The sequence below is a fragment of the Podarcis bocagei genome, assembly GCF_964188305.1.
Source record: "Podarcis bocagei genome assembly, chromosome: 4".
Lineage (NCBI taxonomy): Eukaryota > Metazoa > Chordata > Lepidosauria > Squamata > Lacertidae > Podarcis > Podarcis bocagei.
In genome coordinates, this window is record NC_138128.1 from 78,953,002 (window position 1) to 78,965,449 (window position 12,448).

The window sequence follows — 12,448 nt, forward strand, 5'->3', positions numbered from 1 at the left end:
AGCAACAGTGTGCTTGTGAAGTTAAACCATTTTCATAGCAATAAATATTGTAGCTTAAGCACTTGGAATATGCAACAACTGAAGCATAAGCATGCCTCAAGGGGAAAACCTTTTCTTATACCTAGGATTACTTTGTGAGCACACATCACACAGTGGATCAGGCTGTATGCTCTCTACATTTACTCGACAAGTGACCATCTTGAAGTAGAGAGTGGTCCTAACTCTGTCCTGAGCTGGGTCTACACTGACCTGTTTAACGTTATTAGAACGATATTAGATGTATCATTTTAAAACATCACAGGGCATACTTGTGAATTAAATTGTTGGTTTTTTTTTACCTTGGTTTCTTTCTGTTTCCTGCTGCCGGTTTCTGGTTGCTCTGCAGTGCCTGTCACATTTTAATAATGGACGTTAAAAGCAGAACATAATGTGTCCATCTACATTATGAAAACCCATCCTTAACCCTTCCTTAATGTTATAAACCGTGAGTGTAGATCAGCCTCTGGGGTTGTTCCAGTTGGCATAGTAGCATCAAAAGCCTTACAAGCTCCTACCAGTCTCCTTCTCTGTTACTCTCTCTCTGTGTGTGTCTCTCTCACACATATTTTGCAGTGCCAGTTTCAGGTTGCTGCAACAGAAGGGCCAAATTGAGATCTTCTCCAACAAATGGGCTGGCTTAGGGTGCAGCAGAACCATGGCTGGCCCTATTCTGTTCCTAATTTTTAGACAGCAGCACAGTGACAACTTCAGCAGGTTCAATGGGACTATCCAAGGTGATGAAGCCATCCCCACCCCCCAGCTGGCTGGGCCCATTAGAGGAACACCTCCATTGCATCCTAAACACACCCACCCAGCAGTTGTGGATTGGGGGTTAGGATACCTCCTTTAGCTTCTGCTGCAGCTATGTTAGCAAAATGACCATAATAGTTCTTGAATATGATGTTTCACCTCACTATGGGCCTTGTATTTATGACAGAGCAGCTGCAGCTCAAGCATATTCAGCAATAATAACCATCTACTTATGAGGTTGTGGGTTGTGATCAAACAACAGCAATACTTTTTTCTTCTTCTTCTTCTTCTTCTTTTTTTTTTTTTGCTTCTGGACAACCAAGATATGATCTCTTAGCCACAGCCTGGGTTTTGGTAACATGGTTTAAAAATAAAGAGATGGTTTGGAGGTTTTGTTGGGTTTTGATTAAAGATATTCCATAAAGTACATAATTACTCCACAATTGCTACTTAATAAACATGAGCATTTTTGCATTGTTGCATGTGCAATAGTAATTATTTCCTAGATTGCATGACACACGTTTTCAGACATCTTTTTAAGTTGCCTTAGTGTTCAGGATTGTGTCATGCCATGCATGTGCACTAAAACCTTGTTTGCTTCTCTTTAAATCTTACAGATGTTTTGCCTTAGCAGAAACTTTTAGACTGCAGCCAAACTTTCACTTTAGGTATGATTTTTGCAGCAACTGTAATTTCAGCTCCGAAGGAAGTGGCTTGGCACAGGGGATTGGTTAAGGGCCAAGTTAAGTGTTCTGAGAACTAACAGTCTGAAACCATTCACAGGGTCAGGCACTCTGGATAAATGTCCCAATTCACTGCAGGCAAGCAGGTACCAAAAAGCAGCACTGATAATTCAGGCTTGTATTAATTCCCAGTAAACACACACACTTTGAGAAACGAAGTTTGGTATCGTGCCAGTTTATCTTTAATGCATTTTATTTCCCGCATTTAAAGCTAAGTATTTAGGAGTCTGAAGGGATTGAAATGTTATTCAATTAAGTTTTAGGGATCAAAATGTTATTCAATTAATTGGTGTGATTAAACGATTAGTTGATAGATTGCATATTAAAGACTGAATGATTAATTGGAGTCAGCCATCTGGACTTTCATACTGCTCTTACTAGAAACCTTTCCTGAATATCAGTTTGTACTGCAACCAATGCACAGTCGCAACATACACTTAAATTACCTCTTTACTCAGGACAGTTGCTATTTTTCTGGAACTTGTTCCTGCTAAATCACTGTCCTCACCTTCTCTTTCTGGACAGATTTTGGGAATGCTTTTTAGATATTTTATTGTTAAACCTCTTGAACCACAATCATGTGCATGTCTACTTAGAAGTAATCCCATTGAGTTCAGTGAGCTTTACTCCTAGGTAAGTGTTGTATAGAAAGAGTAGGGAACCCCTTTCAGCCTCAGTACTGAATTTCTTTGTAGGCAACCTTCATGTCTTCTTCTTTGCTCTAGGTCAGGCATAGACAAACTTGGCCTTCCAGATGTTTTGGGACTACAGCTCCCATCTTCCCTGACCACTGGTCCTGTTAGCTAGGGATGATGGGAGTTGGAAGGCAGAGTTTGCCTATGCCTGCTCTAAGTCTTTCAGCTTAATCCGACACCTGTCTACTCAGAAGTAAGTCCTTCTTTGTTCATTGGGGCTTACTTTTAATGCAGGAGATGTAGACTGACAGACTAAGGTACATAAAATTTGATGCAAAAATTTCACATTCCAGGTATGACGTTTTGAATGAAAATTTGAATGACTTGAAGTATTGATGAAATGCTGAGTAAATCGTCAAGTTGAAGGGCTCATTATGAATCTGGGAAGAACACAAATATAAGAAAGATAAGATGGTGCCATATACAAAGCTTCAGGGGTGGGGGCCTGGGGCAAGAAAATGAAGACTGAGCTCTACACAGAAGATGCCTATACTCTTGCTTTTTACTGACTGACTGCAACTGACAAAATGGAGAATGAGCGTGCCAGAAGATAAAGTTGGAGAGCTATGCACCAATGGCAATCCCCAATGGGCTGCCATACATGGGTTCATCAACTATTTTTGATGGTAGGTTTCATGCTGGGCAGGCCTGGTTTAAACTCTCCTGTCACAGGGACATCAGAAGGTGCATTAGGCTGAGCCAGACCACTGCTGTAGCAGAGGGACTTCTTGGTAGTGGCACCCACTCTGTGGAACGCCCTCCCATCAGATGTCAAGGAAATAAACAACTATCTGACTTTTAGAAGACATCTGAAGGCAGCCTTGTTTCAGTAAGTTTTTAAATGTTTGATCTTTTATCATGTTTTTAATGTTCTGTTGGGAGCCACCCAAAGTGGCTGGGGAAACCCAGCCAGATGGGTGGGTAATCATCATCATCATCATCATCATCATCATCATCTTAGTATCGTCCACACTGGCTGGCAGTGGCTCTTCCCAGCCCTCCCTGGAGGTGTCTGGGATCCCATTCTGGATCACAGGATTTATTTATGATTAAAAATGACAAAGCAGTCTCCAAACAAACAAACCTGATGCAAATAATCCAAAAAATGTTTTAAATATAAAGGGTTTAAAAGAGAGTGCTGTCCTTATACTGTGAACACTTAAAGGCCTGAGAACCTTGGTACATTTGAGTGTGTGTTGAGTCATTTCACTTGGATATAAGTAATTTGAGCACATCATTACTGAAGCAGCTGGGGGCTCGGTTGTCATGGTGACAAACACACAAAATTGTGTATAGTTTCACTGGATCCTGCAAAGCTTGTCAATTAGATGAGTGTTCTTGAAGATTTGAATGAAAACAGACACTTGTCACTTTCTGGCAGCAGTCTGAAATTATGCATTTGAAATATTTTTTTGTGGATGCAAGGGTGCTTCAGCCGTTTATTTTAAGTTACTTTCCCTGAATGAATCTGACACAGTGGATTCCCCACCCACCCACCCCATGCCTTCCCTTAGAAAGGAAGAAATCACTCTTGTCGAGAGAAGCATAATTACTACAACCATGAATGATATTAACATTTAGAGGTGTACATGAAAAAACGTAAAGGGCCATAGTCAGCACGAAATATTAGAATGCAGGTGTTGCTCTAGGTGAGTGTTCCGGATTCTCAATCATGCACCAAGTTAAGGATACTTTTTATTACTTTTAAAAACTGAACATCAGCATAACTAATAGTTTATCTTCTTCCCACAGTCTCACTGCTGAAGCTGTTCCTTGAACATATGCATATTCAGGGGGGCTCTGCGATGATGGCATGTGTTTAGGATTCTGCCAATGAGCAGTCTAGGACTGTAGGTCCAGGCCTCAGAGCCCTCTTTGGACACTGAAGCAAAGATCATCCTCTGCTATTGGCAGGCAGCCTCTGGACTGGCCAATAAAGTAAAGAGAGATTGGCCTTTCTCCCTTGCTTGTTCAGTAAAACAACACCTCCTGTCTGCCAGTTTCCAGCAACTGACCTCAAGGGTCCTGTTTTGAATATTGCATGTTCTACAACTTGGTTGGGAGGCAGATGCCTAAAATCCAAGTCTCCGTGGTGGGTCCGTAGGAATCCTGTGAACATCTATTTTCTGCTATTGGTGACTGCTAATAGCTGAAATGCTGTCATTTAAAGAGCTAGCACATGATGCCAGAATAAAAGTCCAGGTTTCTCAGTTAGATTGTCAAGCAAACAAACAAGCAAGCAAGCGCCAATCTCTTACAGAACTCGCAGCCATTAACTTATCTCATACATACCATCAGCTACTGGTGGTGATGCTCACCAGCACACAATGGAAGCTGCCATTTATTTCCCGCTCATTTTTAAAAGATCCAGTGTAATTTACAGGAATGAAAAGTAGGTGGAATCTTCTTTCTTGTAGTTTGGATCCATTGCTCCGTGTCCCCTTCTCTGGAGCAGTAGAAAACAACCTTTCTCCCTCCTCTATATGGCATCCTTTTATATATTTGAACATGGCTATCATATCACCCCTTAACCTCCTCTTCTCCAGGCTAAATATGCCCAGCTCCCTTAGCCGTTCCTCATAAGGCATCATTTCCAGGCCTTTGACCATTTTGGTTGCCCTCCTCTGGACACGTTCCATGTTGTTTCTTTTCTCTGCGCTCCTCCCAGCAGTCATTCCTCCTCTGGCCATTGCTATATATGAATGGCCTGACTGTCTCCAGCCACTGCAGTCATCTGTAAAGGATTCCCACATGGCGGGGTTGACGTTGCCAGCCTTCATGTCATGTCTGCAGAGTTTGTTCTGCCAACAGGCCTAGTACCTGAAGCCAGCTCCCTGTAGAGTATGTCTCTGGGGATCCTGCCATCTTCCATTCTGTGGACATGACCAAGCCCATGTAGATGTGTAAAGCCAAGCTTCAGAAAGAGCTACAGAAGGAAACCACAAGTTTAAGCCAAATTCTCTGCCCAAGGCAGGAGATTCAAATCATTAAGGTGACCCAGAAGAGAAAGCAAGGGATGCCAAAATTCAGCATGCCAAAGGCATGTGCAAGAAAACAAAATCATTTTATGGGTGATAATAGGTAAGACACACACAGGAGCCCAAGCTGCAATTGCACACAGATATTATAATTAGCACAGGCATTAGAAACATACTTGGAAAAGTGCTGTGCAGACAGCTTGGCTATGGGAATACAATTTAAGATGCTGAGGGCATAGCACTTATCCCAGTTTACACTTGTGACACATGAGCCAAATAGAATAAGCAATCTCCTCACACATCTCAATATTTCCGAGACCCCGGGAAGCAACAGCCTAGTGCCATGAGAAGGGTTGTTGTGGCAAATGTACAAATTTTCATTTTTAAAAATGTAGTTTTGCCTAATATGCAGGCTCTTACAAAACAATGTTCCCAAATATAATACATTTATGTATGTTATTTTTGCTAATGTATGCATTCCTATGCCCATTTTACCCTGGTGTATGCATTTTTGTACATATTACTTGGCTCGGAAACTGCACTGCAACATTTGGAGAAATGCGAATTTCAAAAGATCGCTGGGTTCGGTTCATGTACTGTTTCAGAAAGTGAAGAATGGGTAGTTTCATATGCAAACTTAATCAAATCTTGTCCCCATTCCTATCCCTGTCATAAATGGAACTAACAGTACATGCCTGCAAATCCAAAATTGGTTTATACTTATCATTCATATTTTTAAAATCTTTAAAATCTTTAAAAGCACTAAAACAAGAGGGATTTTCACCTTCTGATTCAGGACTTGTGGCTGCAAACCTAGTGATTTATAAACAACCATGACAACACCACAAAAGCCACCATGGAAATTCAAAACAAGACAATAATGAAGTCCAAGCTAGGGAAACACATTTGTTAGTTGGTTTATTCATGCATGTGCCTCTGATATGTTATTGATTGCAAAATGTTCCTCCCTAGAGCCTCTTCCACACCTCAGCGAAGTTGCTCATGAGTCATGGATCAAAGAAACGTAAGAAAGAACCGACAAGCAATAAGGCTCATATCACCACCAACATATAAATCAGTCAGCAGGAAAACAACAGTTCAGTCTGTGTCAATAACAGCACTTTAAGGAACGTGAAAATCACACATTATCACGGTGAGCGCTGAGGAAGCAAGCAGCATCAGAGAACGCTTCAGTGTTTTTCTACTAAAGACCTTGTTAGAGAGAGCACATGGAAAAGAAGGAGCCAACTGCTAGGAATACAGCTTTGCCTCCGCTCAGGTCACTTGCCACTGATTTTATTGCATATGAAAATGGTTTTAGTGCTGGCGATAAAAATAAGGGTGCTGCAGAGAGTTCAGCTGGCTTCAAGACACTCGGAGCTATCCCTGATTTCCTGCACGATAAGCAGAAAATTAAAGCAAAGACAGTAGCGTGGAAAGCTTGCCGCCCTGGTAGGTTTATTATCAGGACATGGGCTCTTGCTGAGAGAGCCTTCTTCCTGATTCATTGTAAGGCAAGATGGATTAATTCAGGGGCATTATTCCTTGAGCTGGTTTTCCAGAAGTATGTGGGGGGGTGGGTAGAGATAGATTGCTGTACAGTGGCACCTCGGGTTAAGTACTTAATTCGTTCCGGAGGTCCGTACTGAACCTGAAACTGTTCTTAACCTGACGCACCACTTTAGCTAATGGGGCCTCCTGCTGCTGCTGCGCCGCCAGAGCACGATTTTTCTTCTTATCCTGAAGCAAAGTTCTTAACCTGAAGCACCATTTCTGGGTTAGCGGTGTGTAACCTGAAGCGTATGTAACCTGAAGCGTATGTAACCCGAGGTACCACTGTACTAGGGATGTGCTTTAGCTCGGTGTAGGGGCTTAAAAACAACACCAGTTGTGGTGATTGTGGAGTGTCTTTCTACTCCTCCTGAGTCTACCAACAGAAATATCAGCAGCTCTTCTTCATTCGCAACCTGGGCAGACAACAATTAAAGCCAGAGCAGACTTTTTAAAAAATGCCACGATGCCTATTAAGTGTTTCCCCATATATGAAATTGGGTAACAGCCAATTCTGGAAAGCAGCTTGTCAATGTGTTTTAGACTATTCCAGAACAGAGCTCTGCTTTGACCTTGAATAAGTGGCAGCTAAGGAATTGGTACTCCTGGATAGAAACCAGAAGGGACCTACAACTAATTAGAAACACAAAATTTCCCCCTTGGTATCCACTCTTGAGAAAAGCGATTTTAGAGCTAATTGTCTGACCAAACACTCACCAATTTCCTCAGGAAATGCCTTTATTGAGCTGTGTTTCCAAGTGATGCCCATAGTAGTTTTGGATGGTCAGTACAAGGTCCCATACTCTTTGTATTTGTGGGTAAACTCAGTTGCAAGACATGTTAGCCTGCCCTTATATAGAGATCCAAGAGATTTCTGTCTCAAACCTTTCTACACACAGGCAAGCAGGCACACCCCACCAGAAATGGTCCAGTTATTTTGGGTGACAATACTAGCTTCATAACACACGGGGGGGGGCTTGTGCACTGGCTGCAAAATGGTGCTTCAGACGTTTAATCTGAAATCAAGCTGGATTTGAGTTTGTTGATGTCTCTGGTAACTTTTCTCTCTTACATCATGTGTGTGCTTACTGAGCTTGGGGAAGGACGCACGAAGCTCTGACAGGGTTTTGGAGCCCTCCTGCCTCCTTCCCAAAGCCAAGCAAGTGCTTATCAGGCTTTGGGAAGGAGGTGTGAGTCCGTGTCCCAATTTTTATCAGCAGAACGTTGGGGGTGCATCTTATACAATAATACTGGCCTTGCAGTAAGGCTATTTGGATCTTATAACACCACTGATCTGAAGAGAAATGGGGAAGCTAATGTGCCCCTTGGAAGGCAGATTAATAGCTAGGCCAGGCATGGGCAAACTCTGGCCCTCCAGATGTTTGGGACTACAATTCCCATCATCCCTGACCACTGGTCCTGTTAGCTAGGGATGATGGGAATTGCAGTTCCAAACATCTGGAGGGCTGGAGTTTGCCTATGCCTCAGCTAGGCTTTTGTAATCTAGGAAGTGTATGAGATAGCAGAGCCACTAAATTTAGAAGACACACGCACTGCTTCTTTTCCTTGCAAGTGAAATGCAACTTTTTAAAAATTCAAGCCTTGATTAAAAGTTGGTAGGTGGACAAGTGGACCAGTAAAATTACCTTGACAGCCACAGCCATTGTATGGACTGCCTGTTTGTCTATCCCAAACTCTCAAACTCCGAATGGAGTCACTGTTCAGATGTCATGCTTTTTTTTCCATCTATGACCCCATTTATGCAGCATCAACCCACTCAGTTCTTTACTTCCCCACGCTATAGGATTCCACTCTATTCTTGATGGTATTTGAACATGTCCAGCAGTGACTGAATCTATTTCTATGTGGGAAGACCATTTCAAAGGTCCATCTAATACAGAAAAAAATTGTATCCCATTATATGTTTCATTCTGTTTTGCAGATAGAAAGCAGAGATTTTTATTCCCTAAAGGAAAATATCTGGATTTGTTAATATTCAGTACAGTTATTAAATACATTGGGTATATTGGAATATCAGCCACACTGGGTACGTGTTATGGGTAGTAATGGAAAAGAATTTTGCCCGAGTCAGATGCAAATATGGCTTTGCCTCATTTTGCATTCTTGTGATCAATGCAGGACTAAAATCTGTAGCTGTAATTGTTCTTTCCTTTCTGTGGCACAGGATTTTTTAAAATTGCATCAGCCAAAGTCCAAATTTACAGAAGCCGTCCCAGTTTTTGATTTGATCCCAGAAGGTCCCATTTTTCTTTCGGATGTCCCTATTTTCATCAGAGAAATGTTGGAGACCCCAGAGCCAAGGAGATAAGCAATTATACAACCTGTAGAAGACATCTGAAGGCAGCCCTATAATAGTTTTATTGTTCTTTGATATGTGTTGGAAGCTGTCCAGAGTATCATCATCATCATGGAATAGGAAGTCCCTATTTTCACTGGAGAAATGTTGGAGGGTATGCCAAAGGCCAGGGCAGGGCCAACAGGAATTCTGGGAGCAGGACTGGTGTGTGCACCTCCTTCACACTTCAATCATACATATGCACTTTGAACATCTGAAGGTTAATTGTATGATCCTGTAGGTCCTAAGGTTTAGGACACATGGTAGACTCTGTATTCCACTAACAAGAGCAAGGTGTCCATGAGACGTGTTGCCTGAGTCAGAAGCCAATGGGTGAGCATGCTTAGTATTCCTTTGACAGTGAAGTCCACGGGCTAACAACTAATGCTTATTAAAGTCTATGGGCTAACAACTAATGCTTATTAAGAGGGTAATATCAGACTGCATTTTCTCAAGCTATGTTCAGTGCTAGGGACTGAAGTTTTGCTACTGGTTTCTCTCTCTTTTTTGTTACAAGCGGCAAGAAATTGAAACATTCCACCCTGTCGCTGTTTAAACCTGGCTGTATGATGGGTGCTGTATCTGCAGCTAGTAATTCACTGCTAGATCCCACAGTTTTTCTTCTGAGTGCACTTCCCTGAGCTTTCTGTCATGCCCAACTATCAGTAATAGAAAAACCAGCAGTGCAAAATGTTTCAGAGACGGGAAACTCTGCAGAAAAACACACTGGCTAGGAGAGACCGCTGTTGGAAGAGTGTGCGAGAAAAATTGCATTTGATTTGTCAAGATTGACAGGGTATTTTATACCAGTTATTATCACATACATATGATTTCATCATAATGAAATTCAAAATCTGTGACAGGCGGATGAAACTAGGATGCCTCTGCCAGTCATGTGCTGCTAGTGCCTCTTGAGCCTCACAAAGCAAGCAAGATGGAATGTCACAAACACATTGGGTGTGTTTGTCTTCTCCTTTTATATGAGACAAAGCCTTTCTGTAGACTGTCTGAGTCAAAGGTTCAGTTCATACATGATAGTGTGTTGGATCCAATGCTACATGTGTCTCCACTCATGGGGCACGGCTTCCTCTTCCTCTGCCTGTGCCCCCCCAAACATTTGCTCCACTGAATAAGACCTTGAGGAGGTACAGGAGAGAGGAGGGGAAGTTCCATTATATGATTAGAAGTCTGTTGTGCATGTGGAACAACAGTGTATCCAAGTGGTTTTCTCAGGAGGATGCAAGGCTGCCATCATACCCATGACCAAAGGAACTATTTATGTGACCTGTGTGAGGGATCCATGTGTGGCCATAATTGTTTCTGTTACAGTGGCAGCTCAACGTCCATCAGTGTCATGAGCCCTGTGACCCTGTCAGGCTCCAGTATGGCTTGGCAGGCTCAGACAGGAGTATGAGGAGGAACCGGGGGGGGGGGGAATTGTGGGACTGAGGATGGAGGTTCTCCCCGTTACCTGCAGAGTGAAGAGCTTCATTGGGTGGTGAGGAGCGCATCCATCAGGCTCTGGTCATGGCTGAGCATGAGGCCACAGAGGCTAAATGAGAGCAAGAGTCAGAAGGAGCTGCCACAACTTTGTCGCCAAAGACTAGGTGCCACCTATGTAAATAGGAACAGACTCACCCACCCAGACAAAGTGTGTGTCTACAAACTTGACATCGGCAAGAGTGGTGCGGAAATCTGGTGTATCTCCATTGATTCCATCCAGTTTTGATCTTCTGTCCAGACCCGGAACTCTTGACTCCTAATGCTAAGCCTCCTGCAGAGTCTGTAGCCATTACTTGTCTGGATAAAGACCTCTGTGTCACTTGCATGTAAGAGCATCTCTCATTGTGGGAGATAGGGCAGCCGGTGTTCCTGAAGGTTTGGTGGCAGATGCAAGGCTCATGTGGAAGCATGGGTTCATACCAATGTCACCTCCATAGCTCAAACATGACCACAGCTCTGCCATAAGTGGCAGAAGCACATGGAAATTCTTTGCTTTGATTCAACCAGAAACTGCAGGTGAGGGGTTCCATATTTCCTTGTTTAGAGCAGATGGGAAAGGGGGAGGGATGCTTTATTAGTCCATTTGTTTCATTACTCAGTCATCAGGATGGTATTCCCTTTGCTCTTGATTCAGAATTCATTTCTATGTTCCCTTTCAGTTTCATTTTCCATTGATTGAAAAGGGAGCTCCGGACAGATTTCTGCCAGCAATTCCATTCTCACTTTTCTTTTTAGAGGTCCCCATCTTGTAATTTAAAAAGTCTTCCAGAATTGAGACCGTTTGAAGGGCTCCTTCTTCTGATTTGGAGTGAAAGTGAAGCACTCTCCCTTTCTCACACTGACGCTGATCTTTGCAGGAAGCCAAAGTGCAGAGTGACATCCAAATGGAAAAATAGTTAAAAAGAAGAATAACCCACTATATTAGATGGAACAGAAAAGGGAAGGTTTCCACCATGCTAAGGTGGAAAGAAATTTACAGCTTCACTGATAATGCTAGGAAAATAGAATGCCATCGGTGAAGTTTTTTAATGCAGGTTGTTGGTGTTTTGTTTTGTTTTGTTTTTACTGTATCCCGCAAAGCTAGAGACGTGGGAGAAAGTGTGTTGTGCCTGCATTTCAATGCAGGTCTACCAAATTAGCATGTCCCAAAATAATGCATGAACTGAAATATAAATGTTATCTGAAATTCACACTTCTCTGAAGTTTGTGGTACCATTCTCCAATCAAAACATATGTACTAAAAAAGGATGCTAGAGAAAACTGTGCCTAAAGATGCATTCATTTGCGAAGATAACATATAAAAATGTGTATATAGGGAGAGATGCACACTGAAGCGCTGATGGGTTTTCCTGGGAACTTTTCATAAACAAACAAATCATTCAACAAAGTAAACTGATGCAAAAAATGTGAACTGAATTGATGTTTCGAAAAAGGAGAAACATAAATTGTCAGGTTTACCTATTTCTGCAGAAAACCTTGAAAACAACAATGCACATACGCATGCAGAGTGGCACATGCTGCAGACAACTCCTCTGAATGTGGCTGGTAGGGGCAAGAAAGGGCGAAAAAGAGGCAGTTAAAAATGATAAAAATTAACAGAAAAGAGGAGCAGGTTAATCCTGTTGCTAAACTGAGTGAAAACCTGAGCTTGGGATACTCAGCTACTTTCCCCCCCTCCCCTAGAATATATACTGAAATTGTAAGCTGAACCAGTTTCAATAATGTATGTTCTCAATTCATTCTTTGCTTTCTTCCACAAATTCTAGGGGAGAAAATGGACAATTGGATCTGTTAGCAATGCAAATGAATGCAGAAAGAAAGTGTCAAGCTGAC